We start from the raw sequence: 18153 nt of genomic DNA on the forward strand, positions 1-18153 counted from the left end.
AAATAAGTGAAAGAGAGAAAATTAAAAGAAAGACCTCAAAGCAAAGAAATGGAAAGGAACCAAAGGTAAGATTATAATCTAAAAGGAAGCCAAAGAATATTTTCCGAAACTTCTTGTTTTTTTGGCAAGGTTACAAACTAAGGAAATGGGTAACAAGATAAATTAGGCACACAGAACTAAAGCAAGAAGGCTGATAATTGGTGAGAAAAAAGGGAGAAAAGCGCCCTCCAGGGGAAGGCAGAGGAAAGGAGAGACTGGCCGGATGGGGCGACTCTGAGAAGCATGGGCATGCTAGCATCGACTACATGATGTTCATTGTAGGCCTGGCAGGTGGGGCGTGTTTAGGAGAGAGAGAGAAGAGGAAGGTGTTGGGCCCTTGGTGTCAGTTAGCTGATGGCGGAGATGAAGAGCAACGGGAGTTAATCTATGGAGTGTGAAGGTGGGGAATGCCTTCTGGGTGGTGGCGGGGGGGAGGGCAGGGGCTTTGGATCAGGATGCCATGAGGTTCACATCTCAGCCTTGACACTGATTAGCTGTGTGACTGAGGCCAGGTTACTTAGCCTCTCTGAACTTCAGTCTGTTCAGCATAAGCCCAGGGATAATACCATGTACTTGGGAGGGTTGTTGTAGGATTAAATGAGTTAGTGTGTCAGAATGCCTTGCTCAGTGCTTGGCACCTGGCAGGCACTGAATAGCCAGTGTTTTCCCAATGATCAAAGCAGGAGGTGATGGCCATTCTCTGACTCACATTCGAGTCTCCGTAGAAACTGTGACCTTCTGTTGCCTTGCGCATCCTCAGATCCTCAGAAGGCAGGAAACAGAGTTGGGGAGCTGCCCCCTCCGCCTATCTTGGTTCAGGTGGCTCCATCTAGGTGGTGAGATTGGGGTGGGTTTCATCTGGGGACAGCTGTGTGGGTAGTGATTGGGTACGTTTTTATTTGCAGGTTACTATGTGCAGTAACTTCTCACATTTGCTTTTTAAAAATGCCTTAATGGACTGCTATAGTAGAGGGAGAAAAATCTTTCATTCGTATGTGTATGTCATTCAAATGGTATTTTTAAAGATTTATTTTTGTGTGTTCACGATGTTCTTGAATAATGTTTCCATAAGTACGGTCAAAGATAAAACTTGCACGGTGCGCAAAATCTGGTCATGCATATTTTAGAGTGTGACCGTCTTTTGGCCAGCCTCGGGCTCCATTTGCCGAGCTCTTCACTGGCCATGTTTCCTTAGGAGGGGTTGCTTGAGCTGGCTCGCCGACCGGGAAACTTCTGAGCACAGGGTAAGCTGATGGTGGTGCCCTCTGCCGGTGTCACCCCTTTCCCGCCAACAGCCCGGCTCTCCAGCTGAACCAGTGGAGGGCAGACTTTTGTGTCTCAGTCATTGATTCAATAGATATCTGATGAGCATTTTGATGTGCCAGGTGCTGTGCTGGGCTTTGTGGGGTATAGTGGTGAATAAGATGGGCAGAGTCGCTGGTCTCATGCAGCAAAGGAAGTAATGAGAAGATACAGCGTCGAAGGGCCTGTGTCAGTGAGGGTGATCTGGGATGACCTCCCTGAATAGGGATTATTTCTTGAATGACACAAAAAACTTGAATGATACAAAAAGACCACCCTATGAAGATCAGGAGAGGCTGCTTCCAGGCAGAAGAAGGTAAGTACAAAGGCCTTGAGGTTGGCATTCAGTTTGGCTAGTTCACCGAACTGAAAAGAGGCTGGCGTGGCTGGAGCCTAGTGAGTGATGTCTGGAGAGTGGCAGGAGATGAGTACTTTAGGGCCGATGGCCAGGGTAAGGAGTATGGATGTCTTATTTAGCTTGGGCTGCTATAACAAAATACCGTATGCTGGGCAGTTTAAATGCCAGACATGGATTTTCTCCCAGTTCTGGAGACTGGAAGTCTGAGTTCAGGGTGCCAGCATGGTTGGGTTGAGAGCACGTTTCCTGGCTTGCTCATGGCTGTCTTCTTGCTGTGTCCTCATGTGGTGGAGAGAGAACGAACAAGCTCTCTGGTGTCTCTTCTTCTAAGGGCACCAATCCCATCATGAGGGCCCCATCCCCACGATCTCACCTAACCTCAGGTACCTCCCAAAGGCCCCACCTGCAGGTGCCATCACAGGCACCAAAAGGCACCCAAAGGTGTCAACTCTCAAGATTTAGAGGAAAACGCAGCAGCTGTGAATGCCTGCCTCTGTTCCCACTCAGTAAAGCTCCGGTCCCCGGATTCCTGAGTCAGCTTCAGATTGGGAAGGAAGACGAGTCTCTCACAGACCGAGAGCGAGGAGCACCACCTCAGGAAAGTGGAGAATTGATGGAAGCTGTCTAGGGAATGGCCCTCAGTCAGGCCTGAGCAGACAGAGCCGAGGTTCCCTGTGCCACCCGAGAAGAGCCTTCCATGTGGGCTCAGGGCAGCCTGGGAAATGACTCCCTGGTGTCCCTCCTTTTCTCATGCTTTTAGAAGCACTGTCCTCTGGTGGCTCTCTCTGCTGCCAGGACGGCACCAGGGGCCTGAAGTGACTTCCTGGGAGCCAGGTGGTGAGGTCGCTGTGGAAGGAATGTGTCAGGGCTCTTTTGCTCTGAAGTCGATCTCTGTACCTCCGGAGCACCCCCTCTGGAGTCACCCCAGCCAATCCTGGGGTCCCCTTTATTGTCCCTGCTGCCCCACCATTCTCCATCTGCTTCCTTCCGTACATACTGTTTCGCTTCATTCTGTAGCAGTTTCTGCAAATGAAGACCTGTTCTTTCCAACAAGTGAACGATGAGCTTCCTGAAGTTGGGTTGCTTCTGTGTGATGCGCACGGTCCTGGACGCAGCAGTGGCTCTTGGTAAACATTTGTCCGTTGAATCAGTTGGTGGTTCTGACCTGTCCTCAATTAACCAAGGACCAAGGTGGGTCTGAGGGTGGGTCTGTATTTAGGCAGTTTATGTCAGGATCACCGGCCATCAGTCATTAGCTTATCCCCTTTGTGGTTTTTCGCCATACATGCATTCCACCGTGTAATCCCTTGCTTTCTACTTTTCTTTAAATTGGCTCATGTTTTTCCCTGACAAAATTAATTTCAGCAGAAAACTTGATAACATGACTGTGTGTGAAAGCCACCATTGCTTCTCATAAATAAAAGGTGATTGTAAAAAGAAATCCAAATCTCTGAAATAGAAAGCACACGTTTCTTGCCCCGTGAATCATCTCAAGGGGTCTAGTAATCTGCACATCACACTTTGGGGAACTGTGATTTATATGACAGGTGAGGATGCATTTAGGAAAACGAGAGCCATCCCTGGGCATACTTCTGGATCTTGGGCACCTCCCTGTGCCACGCACTGTGGGCATGACAGCCAGGGGCTGCCACTTGCCACGGGTTGCACAGGGAGGCAGTGGGTGACCAGTGAGCAGTACTCTGGTGCCTCCATTCTGTCTTTGGAGACCCCCTGCTCCTTGACCTTCCGCCCTGCTTCAGGCTCCTCCTGGGACTAGGACGCAGTCTTCTTCCTCCATTAGCTGCTAGTCCTGAGAACAGCTGTGGAGGAGGGGGGAGGAGGGGGCTGGGGGGACCGGAAGGGGAGGGGGAGGAGGGTAGGGGTGGGTGCAACGGGAAGGGAGAACTGGCTGTGGAGCAAAGGAGAGACCACCAGGAGGGGCCAGAAAGTGGAGGGGAGGGCCTGAGAGGTGTGCCTTGCAGCAGGAAAGTGGTTTTGGCAGAGAACCAGGAGACTGTGAACTGTGTATTTGTCTATTGAGCCTAGAGGCGCTGGCTGGGTGGACAAGCACAAAAGCAACACTTTGATTCTTACACTGCAATGTGTAACCCTCTGTAGGATGAAAGATTTTAAGAGGAAAAGGCAAGGTACAAGTGTAAAAGTAGTATGATAATTATTCAGGTAATGACTTTCATTCTCTCTCTGTTAGATGTTTGGACTTGGCTTAATTGCCAGTTTGGATCAAATGACACAGCAGAGCATCCATAAGCCTGCAGATGCTAAGTCTGTTGTGTCCTGACTCAGCGGAGATGCGAAGACTCAGAGGTGACAGGGACCTTGGTGGGAAGCATCTCCCCAGAGCCCCTTGACTGAGCTGCTCCCAACATGTCTGACATCCCCAGAATCTGAAAGTAAGTCTGGTGGGGGGCCTTCCTAGCAGGTGACCCCCTAGCTTCACAGGGCACCTCTAGCATTGTATAGGCTGCTAATGCATAAAGTGGCAGCCCTGCCCTCTGAACTCTGGGCTTCGGGCTCCCGTGCAGACATCATCCTGGTTTGGGACAAGTCTTTGCAAGGCTGTTGGGAACCAGTGTGCCTGGTGGAGGACCTGGAGGAGACATTGCAAGTTTCTTCCAGCTCTATATCAGGCTGCTCATAGGGTTGACCCAGGCTGGTTTGCTTCCAGAAGGGCAAACCGGCCACCACATATATGCTTGTGGCCTACATTTGAGTCCTAACTTTATCTCCTTGCTTTATGGTTTCAGACAAGTCATTTCACCCCCCACACCTAAGTTGACTAGTTTGAATCCCAGCTTTGCCCCTTGCTAGCTGTGTGACTTTCGGCAAGTTGTTAACCTCTCTGTTCCTCTAGTTCTCTGTCTGTAAAATGGTGCTAATAATCATACCTCTGTCTTCGGGTTGTGGTGATTAAGAGACTTGACGTATGTGCGTCTGTAGAGCCCTGAGAGAAGCCGTGCTTCTCCGTGTCCCCAGCCATCCCCAGGCTCCAGCCAGCTTGTGCTGTTGCCTGTATCCTGGGCAACCTTTAACAAACCCCAGAGGCCAGGACACAGGACCTCCCAGCAGAGAGTCCAAAGTCCTGCCCCTGCTGACGCCCAGACAGAACTCCTGCCTTGTGGCCCCTGCGTTCGGCTCACTGTCCTCAGTGCTCTGTCATGCCTTGTGTCCTAGGCCAGCCCGCCTCTGCATCCCGCCCTTCCTTGCTCCTGATCCCAGTGCCTCTTGTCAGGTTAGCTTAATGGATTATCTTGGCTAGGTCATGGTAGCCAGTTGTTGACTTAAGCGCTGATCTTAGTGCTGCTGCGATGGTATTTTGTAGTTGTAGTTAACATCTGCATTTAGTGGCCGTTCAGTAAGGAATATCACCCTTGATGTTGTGGGGGGGCCCCATGAAGTCACCTGAGGTCTTGTAGGGAAGGAATTCTGCTTCGAGACTGTGGATCAACTCCTGTGTGTTTCCCAGCCTGCTGGCCCGTCCTGGAGTTCAGCCATGCCAGTTCCCATGACCACACAAGCCAGTTCCTCCCAAGAAATCGATGTGTGTGTGTGTATTTATATATACCCATATATGCGTATTCGTGCATGAGCAGTCCCCAGTTCTCCGCGGTTTCATTTTCCACGGCTTCCATTACCTGTGGTCAACTGTGGTCCGGAAGCAGACGACCCTCCTTCTGACGACACATCAGAAGGTCAGGAGCGGCCTCACACTACGTCTCAGTGCCTGCGTCATTCATCCCTGTCATCTCCTCTTGCAGGTGTTTTGTCATCTCCTGTCTTCACAAGAAGTGAAGTATAGTACAATATTTTGAGAGAGAGAGACCACATTCACATAACTTTATCACAGTAAATTGTTATAATCATTCTGTTTTAAGTAGTTATCGTTGTTCATCTCTTACTGTCTCCAATTTATAAATCAAACATTATCATAGGCATGTACGTACAGGAAACACATAGTATCTATAAGGGTTTGATACCGCCAGCAGTTTTAGCATCCGCTGGGGGTCTTGGAATTTAACCCCTGTGGATGAGGGGGGACCACTGTATATTCATATATGTGTATGTATTACTGGCTCTGTTTCTCTGGAGATCCCTCACTGACAGACCTCCTCTGGCATGGCTCATGCCTCACTTTCTGGAATCTTCTGAGTATCCAGCCTCCAGGAGCTGTGCCCTCCTGCCTGTCTCTAGTGCAATGATTGTTGGGATGCCTCCTTGACTTGGCTCCCATGGTGGCTGGTGGGGTTACATAGCTTTAAGCTCTTGCTCCCATTTCCTTTTCGTACGTCTCTGGAGCTTCCTCAGCTCCCAGGGGGACCTGGGCACATAGTAGGTAGTTACCACATTTTTGCTGTCTGAATGCATGTGGTGGGACTCAGTGGTAAGTTGGGGATTATAAACACTTTCCTGGACTTGCAGGGGGAGAATCAAGAGTGTCTAGCCCAAGGTCATACTTCAAAGAGTTGGCTTCTTCCTTTTGTGTCTGAGGCCTAAGGCTCTAAAATATACCTTAACTACATTTCTTTCCCCTTGTTCTCCCTCTCCCTGCCCAGCATGGTTTCCAGAACATAAAATACAAGTTCAGACATGGCAGAGGAGACTAGAACATGAAATTCCTGAGCTTTTAGATGGCTATTTGGTTGGTAAACACAGCTCGATGGTTTTTGTGCTTGGTAGAGCTATGTCTTGCTCATGGTGGAATATTCTGGGATTTGTCTCCTAAGTGGCTATCCCTTGGGTATCTTCAAGTAATTCCAAGTGGAAAACCACACAAGTGTCCGTATGAATGCAGACAGCTGAGTAGACTTCAGAGTAGTGGCATCCTCGGGACCTGGAGGCCAGCCTCCACCGTGTAGGCTGGCCCTTTCCATGTCTCTAGCGATGCTTCACCACATGACCTGGCAACCTCGGTCGGTGAACATTCACTCAAGAAGTTCCTGCCTTGAGCTAGGAAGCTTTTCAGTTTTAACAAAAGCCAAGGCCTTCCTGGAATTTTCTTTTAAAGCCCCAGTACATAACCCTGCTTTACCTCTACTGGGACTTTTTGGAATTGACAGCGCTTTCTCTTTTAACCAAAAACACCACTCTTCGTGGTGAGCGAGGCGGAGTTAATGAGCACAAGCAGGGCATTGCAAACGAGTTTTGAAATGGCAAAAATTCCTTTTATTTTGTCGTTTTTATGGAAAGGTCAAATAGTTGAAAAAAAAATGTTCTCGATGAGGAGTTATACTTAGGGTTTACAAAAAAGCACACGTTGTTGATAAAATATGAACTGTTTGAAAGATTTATAAGAGTCTAAAATCCTGCATAGCCCTTCAGAATTTGAAGCAGCAGGAAACCACTGTGATATTTTTAAAACAAGTATTTATAAAAGTAATTGGGTACTCTTGATGTGGAATAAGGAGGGAAAAAAAAAAAACTGCTAAGGAAGCTATATTGGACTTGACATAAAAGCGAGGTATGTAATTTGGGAGCAGAATGAAGGGTGAGGAACGTGTACACACAGTACCTGCGGGCCCGTCTCGTTCAGAAGAGCTGGAGGCGGCAACGGAGCGCGGCGGCCTCCGTCAGCGCGGGGAGAGGGGGCGGCTCTTCGGGGCCTGCGGGCAGTGACCAGGTAGTGCAGCTCGTTGCTGAAACCCCAGTGTAAAACTCCGAGGCCCTCTGAAGCTGATTACATGCAAACAGGACAGAAAACACATGTTTCTGAGAACATTTTGGTTAAAATTAAAAATGTGGCAGAAACAGTGCCAATAATTTACTCGAGAATATCTGAACCAGATGCTGCTAGCCCGTAATTCCGAGTAATTTGCCAAAATTATGTATTTACTTTAATCCCCGAGATGAAGCTAAAATATGCATGGTTTTTGTTATTTGTGATGCAAAAAATAAAAAATGTCTGAGGTGACTTCAGCACATACTGGAGAGAGAATGAGAAATGGACAGGATGTCTATGAGCTACGGCTCGAACCTGTGTGGAGTTAAGCAGAAGGCCATCAGGAATGGATCCTCAAAAAGCATAATACCGGGTGCCTGGGTGGCTCAGTCGTTAAGCGTCTGCCTTCGGCTCAGGCCATGATCCCAGGGTCCTGGGATCGAGCCCCGCATCAGGCTCCCTGTTCCGTGGGAAGCCTGCTTCTCCCTCTCCCACTCCCCCTGCTTGTGTTCCCTCTCTCGCTGTGTCTCTCTGTCAAATAAATAAATAAAATCTTAAAAAAAAAGCATAATACCCTAGGAGGTTAGGCAAACATTTTTGAGTAGGTAATTTATGAAATGAGAACCTTGCATTAAGACCGTGTTTCTACTGGTGACAGTTGCTGAATAGCTCCCACCCATGGGCATATCATCTTGTTTATGTGATGCCAAACATCTGGATGCAAATGGAAAAAAAAATTGGTTAGCTGTCTCGATTCCTGTTCTCTGTGAAGTCAAATAATCGAATAGTGGGGCTAGTTGGTCATTATTTTGTTCCTGTTTAGATAGTTAGCATCTAACTGGACAGAGACAGTTTAGTATAGTGGGTAAGCATGCAAGCTTTGAAGTCAGACTCCCTGGGTTTAAATCCTGTCTTTGGGGTACCAGCTATGGGGTAGTTCCTTAAGTTCTCTGTGCTTAGTTTTCTCATCTGTAAAATGGGCATGATAACAGTATTTACCTTATAGGGTCTTTGTGAGGGTTAAATGAGTTAATACAAGTATGATACCTGAACACAGTAATTGTCCTCAATAAACGTTACTCATTTTTGTTCTTCCTAGTATTTGAGAAGTGTTGAGACCTAGGGGAGGTCTTTGAATTTATGCCTTTTGTCCTTTTGACAAATAAATAATCTTACTTGGAGGGGGAGAGGTTTTTTTTTTTTATTGTGGTAAAATATACAAAACAAATTTTATAATTTTCACTATTTTTTAAGTGTATAGTTCAGGGCCATCAAGTATATTCACATTGTTGTGCAATCATCATCACATCTACAGAAGATAATTTTTTTAAATTATAAAAATAATCTCTAGAATCCATGGCTGACTGTCCACACCTCAGTTTGGCCCTTATCCTCTCTCTCTCCTGAACTATTGTAATGGCCTGGTGGTGGGCTTCCTGCTCTTCTCTAGTCCATATATGGCTCTAGAGCAGTCCTTCTAAAATGCAGATCTGATCTGTTAGCCTTTGAGGATCTTTCCACACCCTCCCACCCCGTGTATCATTCCTACAAGATAAAGGTTGGCCTCACTAGCAGGCTTTTTCAGCATTTAAAACTTCATTTCTGATAACCCCCGTACTTGGTATACAGGCTCCAAGAAGTGTTTGGGGACCTCTGAATATGTATTGCCCTAGGGATGAGGATCTAGGAATCATGCCCATTTTACAGATGAGAAGTGGTGTCAACTTCAGCCTGGGATGGTACCCCATTTATGACTGGGTGCTTTTTGGAGTCTGTCTTATTGTGCACAATTTGAGGGGCACCAGGATCCAGCCAACATTCTCTGCTTCCAAACTCCTGCTTGGGGTTGGCCCTTGCATGCCCAATGGTGCTACCAGTAAGTTGGGCCCAAGGAGATGTGGGTTCTAGTCCTGCCTCTGCCCCTCACTTTTGGTGGGACCCAACTCTCCATCTCTCATCGCTTACATGAGGAGGTTGGGCCTTGTTGGTCTATGTGGAGTGGATGAGGCCTGGGAGGGTGAGGGGTGCTTCCTCAGAAGGGTGGAGAGACAGGGTCAGAGAGAGAAGGACAGACCTTATTTACCGCTTTGCTTGGTGAGTTGGTACCTGCTCACATTCAGAAAATGTGCAGCCCAGGGCCTGGTCCAGCGCAGGTACCAATTAGGTATTTGTGGAGTAAAGGGATGATCTTGTACCTCAGTGACACTTTTGACAGTCACTCACTGGTGAACAGCACTCTTTTCTTTGGCTCTGATAATTGACTCCCCAACCCCATCTCCCTCTGCATTAGCTTTTATGCCCTGCATTAGCTATCCACTGGCCTGTTCTCATTCTGCAGTTTACCTTGCTGAATTGACGCCTTCCTTCTGGATGCTTAAAAAAGAACCTGAATGCTCAGTAGGCTACCTTCCTGCTTTTTGCTTTCCACTTCTTACAGGTGCTCCCATTATTTTGGAAATGACCCCAGAGTTCTCTGGCTTTACAGATGGGACAGGGATCTCCCTGGAGGGGCGTGACTTCAGATTCCCCCAAATCCGGGGACAGGCTGCTCTTCAGGGTGCCTCTCCTTCTGACCTGTGTCTCACTCTCTCCCCCTCTCATTTTACTCCCACATTAAGCTGCCCCTGGGGAAGGCTTTGCTTGTTGTCTTGAGTCAGAAAAGGCTGCAAAACTACTTTTTTTTAGTCCTTGAAAGATGCTGTCAGGTTGTTGATGATGTTAGGATTAGACAAGGAAGATACCTGCTTGCTAAGAAGTTTCTACCAGGTTTCGCTTTTCTGCTGTTTGCCTGGTTTCCAGAAAGGCCCCCAAAGCGAGACCCCGTCCCATGGAGTCAAGAATGGTACCATCTCTAGGGCAGACTTGAGTGTGTGACTGCTGTCACAGCTGGAGGAGCCCAGCTCGAGAGCGCGTGGGTTACGTGGTACACCCCAACAGAAGGAGAGGCTGGGCATGCCGCCGCCCTTTGGTGCACAGGCAGTTGGGCCACCCAGGGCTGCCTGGGCCTCTGCTTCCTGGCGATGGTCATTTAGACCCTAGGCATCTGCAGGGAGGCTGGAATGAGCAAGCTTTTTCCTTCTTTCAAATCTGAGGAATGTGTGGAAGGCAAGTGTCAGACCAGAAAGGAGCGCCATTAACTGTGCCTCTGGCGCTGGCCACAACCCTGCTTGCTGTCAGTGTGTCAGCAGGCCTGAGCCGCTCTGCACGGGGCCCAGTGGATGCACGGGGAGACAACAGGAGACATGTGCTGCCTCCAGGCAGGGCGGAGGGCTGGCTCCCAGGAGGCCGTTTATTTCGGATGAGGAATTTTGCTGGCGATTAGGCCAGGTTGCCGCTGGGAAAACACAAGCGTGTTGGTGACGGTGGTGATGGGGTGGGCAGTCAGGCTGCCTATGGGTGTGGCCGCTTGTCGGGCTCGCCGGTGCACGTGCGCGCTACCATGTGCGGACACATGCGTGCACCACACCCTCACGCACATATGAGCATCACGGGCACACGTGCCTCCCACATAAGCACATGCATGCACGCACGGGCACGTGCTCACACACGCGTGGATACACACTCACCATGCAGCTCCTTTATTAAACCGGCGAACATAAGCATCAAACACCCTATTTATAGAAACAATAAAGCTGGCAGAAATTAATAAATGCCAACGCAAAATTTTGTCTTTTTCTCTCTACTCCATCTCTATTACTAACACTTTATCTTTTCCCTTCTTTAGTTCTCATTCTGCTTTGAGAAGACAGGCCACTTCCTCCTCTTAACCTTGGCTTTGAAAGCTGCCCTTGAGTGTGATTCTCAGCTCTCTGACCAGAAAGAAAGTACTCACTCACTCTGACTTTTCGGAGCACAGTGTTGCTTTATGGCATCTAGAATGGCTGTCTGGACTCATAGGCCAATTCTGACACTTATTGGCTGTGTGACCTGGGGAAAGTCACCTAACTTTTTGGGCCTCAGTGTTCTTATCTATAAAAGGGGGATAATAATAGCCCTGTCTTTTTGGGGGCATTGTGAGAATTAATAAATGCTGAGCCCAGTGCCCGGTACAAAGTAAGTATATGGTGAACACTAATGATTATTAGCTTTCCCCTGGCCCTGATTATTTTCTGGAGATACTCTTGGCTGTCTTGGGCTTTCAGCCTCTTGCACTCAACTATGCAAGTGTTTGTGTCTTTCTTTTCCACGGGAGCTGGAGAAGAAGGAGCCAGCAAGGTTAGACGTAGACCCCGTGATTTCTTTCTCCAATCCATAGGCTTCTGTCTACCTGATTGCCTCTGTTTGTACCCTTTGGAGCTATAGTTGGGATTATTCCTAATTTGCTTCCCATGGTTCCCTAGCAACACTCACTAATATAGGATTAGGTACAAAAATACTTTTGGTTAGAATTTCAAGGATCTTGATTTATAATAGACTGTTGCTTTAAAAAAATAATTACTTTGATTTCCCCTTCCTTATTTCAAAATTAATTGTAAAATATTTAGGATACCTAGCTGATCAGAAAAAATAAAAGTCACCCTTCTGTCAGCATCTTCGTGTATATTTTTCCAGTCTTAAAAGTATATATACGCAGGCATCTGTTAAAATGGGAATTGTTGTACATATCCTTTTTGTGAATAACTCCCCCCACATTTCACAATGTCCATCTGCCCATAATGTTTTGAAATGACTTTTTTTTTTTTTAAAGATTTTATTTATTTATTTGACAGAGAGAGACACAGAGAGAGAGGGAACATAAGCAGGGGGAGTGGGAAGAGGGAGAAGCAGACCCCCCACGGAGCAAGGAGCCCGATGCGGGGCTCGATCCCAGGACCCTGGGATCATGACCTGAGCCGAAGACAGACGCTTAACGACTGAGCCACCCAGGCGCCCCTGAAATGACTTTTTAAAAGAACATGATATTTCCAATCAGAGGAAGCGTGGCTTCTCCGGGAAGAATGTGGTACCCGTGTCCACTCTTCGTGGAGAGGATGTGGCTGTGTGGTGGCAGAGGGCTGGATTGGTGGGTGCGTGGCCGCAGGGACACCCCAGCAGCGCACGCCTGAGGGAGAGGCAGGGAGGATGCAGGTAGGTCATGAGTGGGAATAACGTCTCTCTATCCCGATTTTTCTTCTGCAGCCGGAGATGACTTTCAGCCCGGGTGTGAGGGAATGGATGGACGGCTGCTGTCACTGTCATTTATGGACACCAGGGCAGTTGCAGGGGAATGTGAACCCCTTGGGTCCTGGACAAGGAACAGAGGGGTCAGGGGCTGACCTTCCAGGGAGGCAGGCAGAGGTTAGGCACACAGACCCTGGGACCAGACTGTCTCCATTCAAGTCCCACTACTGTTGCTTGTTAGCTTTGTGACTTTGGGCAAATGGCCTCCTGTTTCCCTGTGCCTCAGATTTCTCATCCGTAAAATGGGGATCATCACTGTAGCTATCTCACATAATGCAGTTGTGTGGATTAAGTTAATATGCACATACAAAATATCTGTAAAGCCAGCAATGGTGAGTTGAGTCTTGCCTCAGATAGCACTCCTCTGAGCTCTTCTGGTTCCTTCTTCCCCTCTTAAGGACCTCGTTACATCGGGCCCACCTGGACAATCCAGGATATTCTCTTTATTTTAAGGTCAGCTGATCAGCAACTTTAATTCCATCTGCATCCTTAATTGCCCTTTGCTGCATGGGGTGACATATCCACAGGTTCTGGGGATTACGATGTGGACATCTTCAGGGACCATTTTTCTACCACATCTGTTGTCTTGAACAAGCCTTTGTGTCTTCTGTGGTGATTCATCTGGGGTGATGTGCTCAGAGTACATCTCCCTCCCCAGATGTGAACTCCTGGAAGACTGGAATTGTATCTTGTTCTTATCTGAATTCTCTACGACCTGATCTACAGACCTGGGCTACTGGTACCCCTGTAGGTGTGGGAGAACTTTCCAAGGGGATGTGGGTAAAGGTAGTTTTAAAGGGACCCATTTATGAATGTACCTGCTATGGAGGCCAGTTTTCCTTTTCTCCAACTCTTTCCAGATTCTTTTCTCTCACTTTCACAAAGAAAGACTCAGCCTTCCCTCAGCCTGAAATATATAGTGCCAAATAGTGACATTCAAAATACTGGTGTCTGAGAAGTCTTTATCCTAATTAAGACATGTATTTTCAATAAATTGTATGTGTGCATTTAACACGTACGCAGCAACCTTTGTAATATATCTATATCGCCTTGATCAAACATGTACAAATAATGATTGCAATGATAGCTCAATCCAGAGGAAGAATTTTTAACACTCAGAGCCCCATTATTGTAGAAAAAAAAGAGTAAATGAGAACTTCAGCTTATATATGTTTTTTTCTTCCATAGAATTATGATAAGGTGAATAATAAATGACTTGCAACCATAAAAATTATATTACAATAAAATTCCATGAGAAAAAGTAAATGTGCTTTCAAGGAGGAAAAAGGAAAAACTGTAAACTTTTCTGACTCATAGAGAAGAGTTTGTTTATGTATTTTTTGAAAATAACTGATGGTGGGTATCAAATTGCTATGGCATTTAAATTCCATTGGAAACATTTAAGAGAGTGATGTAATAGTTTTATATTTACAAAATGTCAATATTTATAATGCAGTAGGAATTGTAGCCTTTGCATTATTTAAATTTATGATAAAAAATTTTCAATGTTAACCAAAAATGTGCGGGGGCCTACACAGTATATGAAAATTCCTTTAGGAGGGATACGAGCTTGAATATTTGAAGACCATCTGCTTTTGGCACCTTCCACATAGTAGGTGCTTCAAATGTTTGTATTTGAGGAGCGATTTCAGTGAAGTTTGTAAAACATGAGAAAGGATAAGAGTAAAGTGGTCATACAAGCTTTCAATGAGAAAGTTTTAACTTAAGATTCTCGGGTGGATGGCTTAGGTGTGCACCTCTTAGCAGCTCAGGAGCATCTTGGGGTCTCTGTGTGTTTCATTGTCCCCCAAACCAGTTCTTCAGTTCTCTCATACCAGTTGGGGGTCCCACAATTCACTTCAGTTCTGACACCCAACTACAAAGAGGGGCACAGACCCTGCGGGTTGACCTTAGTCCTCCAACACCGCCCCCACTCCAGGTGCAAATGGGGTCCCCAGGCTACCTGCACTTCTGCCTGACCAACTACACATTTGTGGGGTTTCATGACCTTCATGCCCCTCCACTTTGATAATTTGCTAGAATGACTCATGGAACTCAGGAAAGTGCTGTACTTAGGATTATAGTTTTATTTTAAAGGATATACGTCAGAAACAGCCAGATGGAAGAGATGCATAGGGCAAAGCTCCCTAGACAAAGCTTCCATTCCCTTTTTGGGGTACTACCTTCCCAGCACAACCATGTGTCCACCAACCTGAAAGCTCCCTGAATCCTATGTTTCAGAAATTTTGTCAGTTTTATTACATAGGCACGGCTGATTAAATCACTGGCCATTGTTCATTGAGCTCAATCCCTGGTTGCACTCTCTTCCCCAGGGGTGGAGCTGTGCAGAGTGGGGTGGGTTCCTTGGGCATCCAACTCCTATCCTGCAGCCTTTGAGGGGGCCTGCCAAAGGTTACCTCAGCGTAAATTCAGGTATGGTCAGAGGAATCACAAAAGACCCCCTCACTCACAGGATTCCACATTTTTTAGGAGCTCCATGCCAGCAACCCAGGACAAAGACTTGGCAACCATAGACTATATATATAGTATATATATATATGTATTATAACTCCGTGGGATTCTAAGAAATCATGAACTTTCTTAGTTTGGGCAGTTGGCGATTGGCCTAATGTAGCAGGGGCAACCATGACCTTATGGTGTTTGCCAAGTCTCGGAGGAATAGCACGTGGGAAGGGGATTTAGGGCTCTCATTAGAGATTTTAGTTGTTCATTTAACCAACTGACAAGCCAACTGACCAGCTCACCAACTTTGCAGAGTGCTACTCCTCAGCTAGGAGCCCAGGGGCCTGGAGGCAGAGGTCAGAAGGGAGGCAGGAAGTACACAGTTGAATTAAGTGCAGTTTTTGCCCCGGAGGAGCCTGCAGTCCATGGTGAGATGCATGGCCTCTTGCCTTCCCAAGCTTTTCCTGGGGACCATCTCTTTCTGCTTTCCTTTAGTCCATTCAGGATCATGTTTCGCTGCTAGAACAGGCCTCTTGTGGAAGGGAATTCTGCTGCACACTAGCAGCCGTTGGGAGGTTGGGAAGTTGGGAGCGGGGTCTCCAACGTAGCAGCTGCTCCTCCCCTTGTCGTCTGCACACCCCCCTGGATGACTCCCGTACCCTCCCTCACCTATACTCTGGGGCGCCTTAGTCTCTTGATTCTTCCTTAGCAGGAATGAGTCCATTTTTAGGAGTGATGAGTGGATGGAAAAATGACACCAATCACTCATGACAGATGTCTCCAAAGCTTAATTAAGACCAGACAGTTTCAGCTCAGCGACTGTGGAGATGGTGTTGGAAGAATGCTGGACCATAGAGCAAAGATTCAGGGTCTCAGGCAGGATTCTGTTATCTTTGTCTCACCTTTGTGCAAAGAACTATGCTCTGCAACGTGGGGAATGCAAAATGTGTAAGATGGAGTTTCTGCCCTCATGGAGGTTATGATTACAAATTTAAAAATTTTAAAAAGAAATAAGATAAAACATAACATTGTATTTACACTCCTGCTGCCATTGCCTCTCTACAGGAGAGTGGGGGGCAGAGAGAGAGAGAGAGAGGGAGAGAGACAGAGAGAGGAGATTGTGGATTCTGTCCCTGGCTGCTCAGGCTCTGCCTTCTCTCTCTGCTGAGGGAGGCTGTGGGTCTGCCAGCTGGGCTCTGGAAGAAGGTGTAGGGGGTGAAGCCATCAAGAACCTTAGGCTGGGGTTTTGGGAGAGTTTCTGATGGGGAATCAGCCAAGGCTGGGCTGAGGAGGGAGGCTGCTGAGGAAGGTGTGGGGTAGGAGAGACTCGAGCTGAGGAGGGGAGCAGTGGGGAAAGAGGTTTGATTGAGTGTTGGTATGGACTGTGAATTAGATCCCTTTTGAGCTTCTAGAAGATTGGAATGATTTTTCTGGAAAGATTGGAATGACTTTGAATTATTTTTGGTCTCTAGAGCACACTTTGTAAAATGTGCTATCAGTCACTGGAGCAATACAATAAAAATAATAACTCCCAGTTTAGACTGAGGCCAGCAATGCTATTGGAAAATATCCTCAAGATGAAATGTAAGTCTAATCATGCTACTCTTGGGTTTCCATTTGCACCCAAAGTGAAATCCCATCTCGGATTTCTGGTCTCTGCCAGAACTGTGAGACAATCAATTTCTGTAGTTTTAAGCCACCCAGGTCGAGGTACTTTGTCACGGCAGCCGTGGGAGACTCATACATACAGCATCCTCTTCCTTTCCTTCATATTGTTTATGATGACTTAATTGCACATCACGGACTTGGTGATCTGTTTATTCTCTACTTCCAACTTGCCCTCAACACTGCACAACATTGTCAGATCCAGGTCCTTTCTGTTCCCCACTGTATCTGCAGTGTCCAGCACAGTATGTGACACATGGCAGATGCTGGAGAGACATTTATTGAATGGATGAAAATAAGTAGCACACCTTGTTTAGAATTGTTGACGAAAGCACCACCTTCTTGGAGAACCTCAGGCCCATCGAGGGTGGAAAGTATGCTTCTCAAGTGCTTGATGTCACCTGCAGATGTCAGGTGACAAAGGACTGCTGCTAGGGGCTGCAAGGGGTAGAACCATTCCCTCTGAACTTGAGCCTACTTGTACTTTTCCTTGCTAATCCTTTCTTTATGGAAAGGGAGACAGCTTCCTGTGGTCCTTGTCCAAATGACCCCAGATGGCAGTGTGAGATGGGGAGAGCCTAGCTCTGAGCCTAGAGGTGAAGTGCAGGAGGCCTGGGGGCGCATCACGTTTCAGCAGGGTTCATTGCCAAAGAAAACACATTCTTTGAAGAGAAGGGTAATTGTTGAAGGCTTTGTCTAATGTGAAGGCAGAGGGGATGGACCATTTGAACTGGTTTAGTATTCATGATAATATATGGTTCAGGACTCAATAAAAGGGTATAATTCTATTGAGGGATTCCACTGAGCTCATAAACCACGGGAGTGTGGCTCGTCAGCAGAATGCAGAGATTGGGTTACCACGGAGCTTGTCAACAGGGACCACTCAGGGCTGTTGATCACTCTGGAGAAAGGATTATCATGGGGCTCTTTTGGACTGTATGCCTAGAAAAATCAGTGCCCAAATAATTTAGTTAAATTGTGTGTGTGTCTGTGGTCCCAAAGGATACCAAGGATCACAGTGGAACAAATGGTTTCATTACGTGGTATTTGTTAATGAAATTTATGTACAAAAATTTTTGTCTCTAAAGATGCCATGAATGAGAAAGTGGTTATTTCCTGAACTGTGGGTGAAACAGCCTTTACCTTTACTCAGGAATCATGACAGTAAATATGAAAGTGGCATGGTATTAGGGTATTAGGGAATAGTGGGGCCCACGGTCAATAAGAAGGTAAATGTCTGGCTTCAGCCTGGGGTTTGCTAAACAAGACATGTCTGAAGGCCTTGGTTTACGTGTTTATCTTTCCTATAGACCAGGAGTTCACAAACTACAGCCCTTGGGTCAAATCTGGCCTGCCACTTGTTTTTGTAAATAAAGTTTTATTAGAGCGCAGCCACGCCCATTTGCTTATGTACCATCTATGTTTGCTCTTGAGCTACAGTGGCAGAGTTGAGCAGTTGCACAAGAGGACAGATGACCTTCAAAGCACCAAA

General features: G+C 46.9%; 1 long non-coding RNA gene across 2 annotated transcripts in view; it reads left to right on the plus strand.

The window, feature by feature from the left end:
- The first annotated feature begins 1046 nt into the window (after positions 1-1046).
- The window catches only part of LOC116632120, a 361137-nt gene continuing 344030 nt past the window's right edge, over positions 1047-18153 (plus strand). For both annotated transcript variants that reach the window (XR_004299341.1, XR_004299342.1), the window contains exon 1: positions 1047-1283. This is a non-coding gene — a long non-coding RNA (uncharacterized LOC116632120). The remainder of the gene's footprint in view (positions 1284-18153) is intronic.

The sequence above is a fragment of the Phoca vitulina genome, unplaced genomic scaffold (genome assembly GCF_004348235.1).
Source record: "Phoca vitulina isolate PV1807 unplaced genomic scaffold, GSC_HSeal_1.0 scaffold6, whole genome shotgun sequence".
Lineage (NCBI taxonomy): Eukaryota > Metazoa > Chordata > Mammalia > Carnivora > Phocidae > Phoca > Phoca vitulina.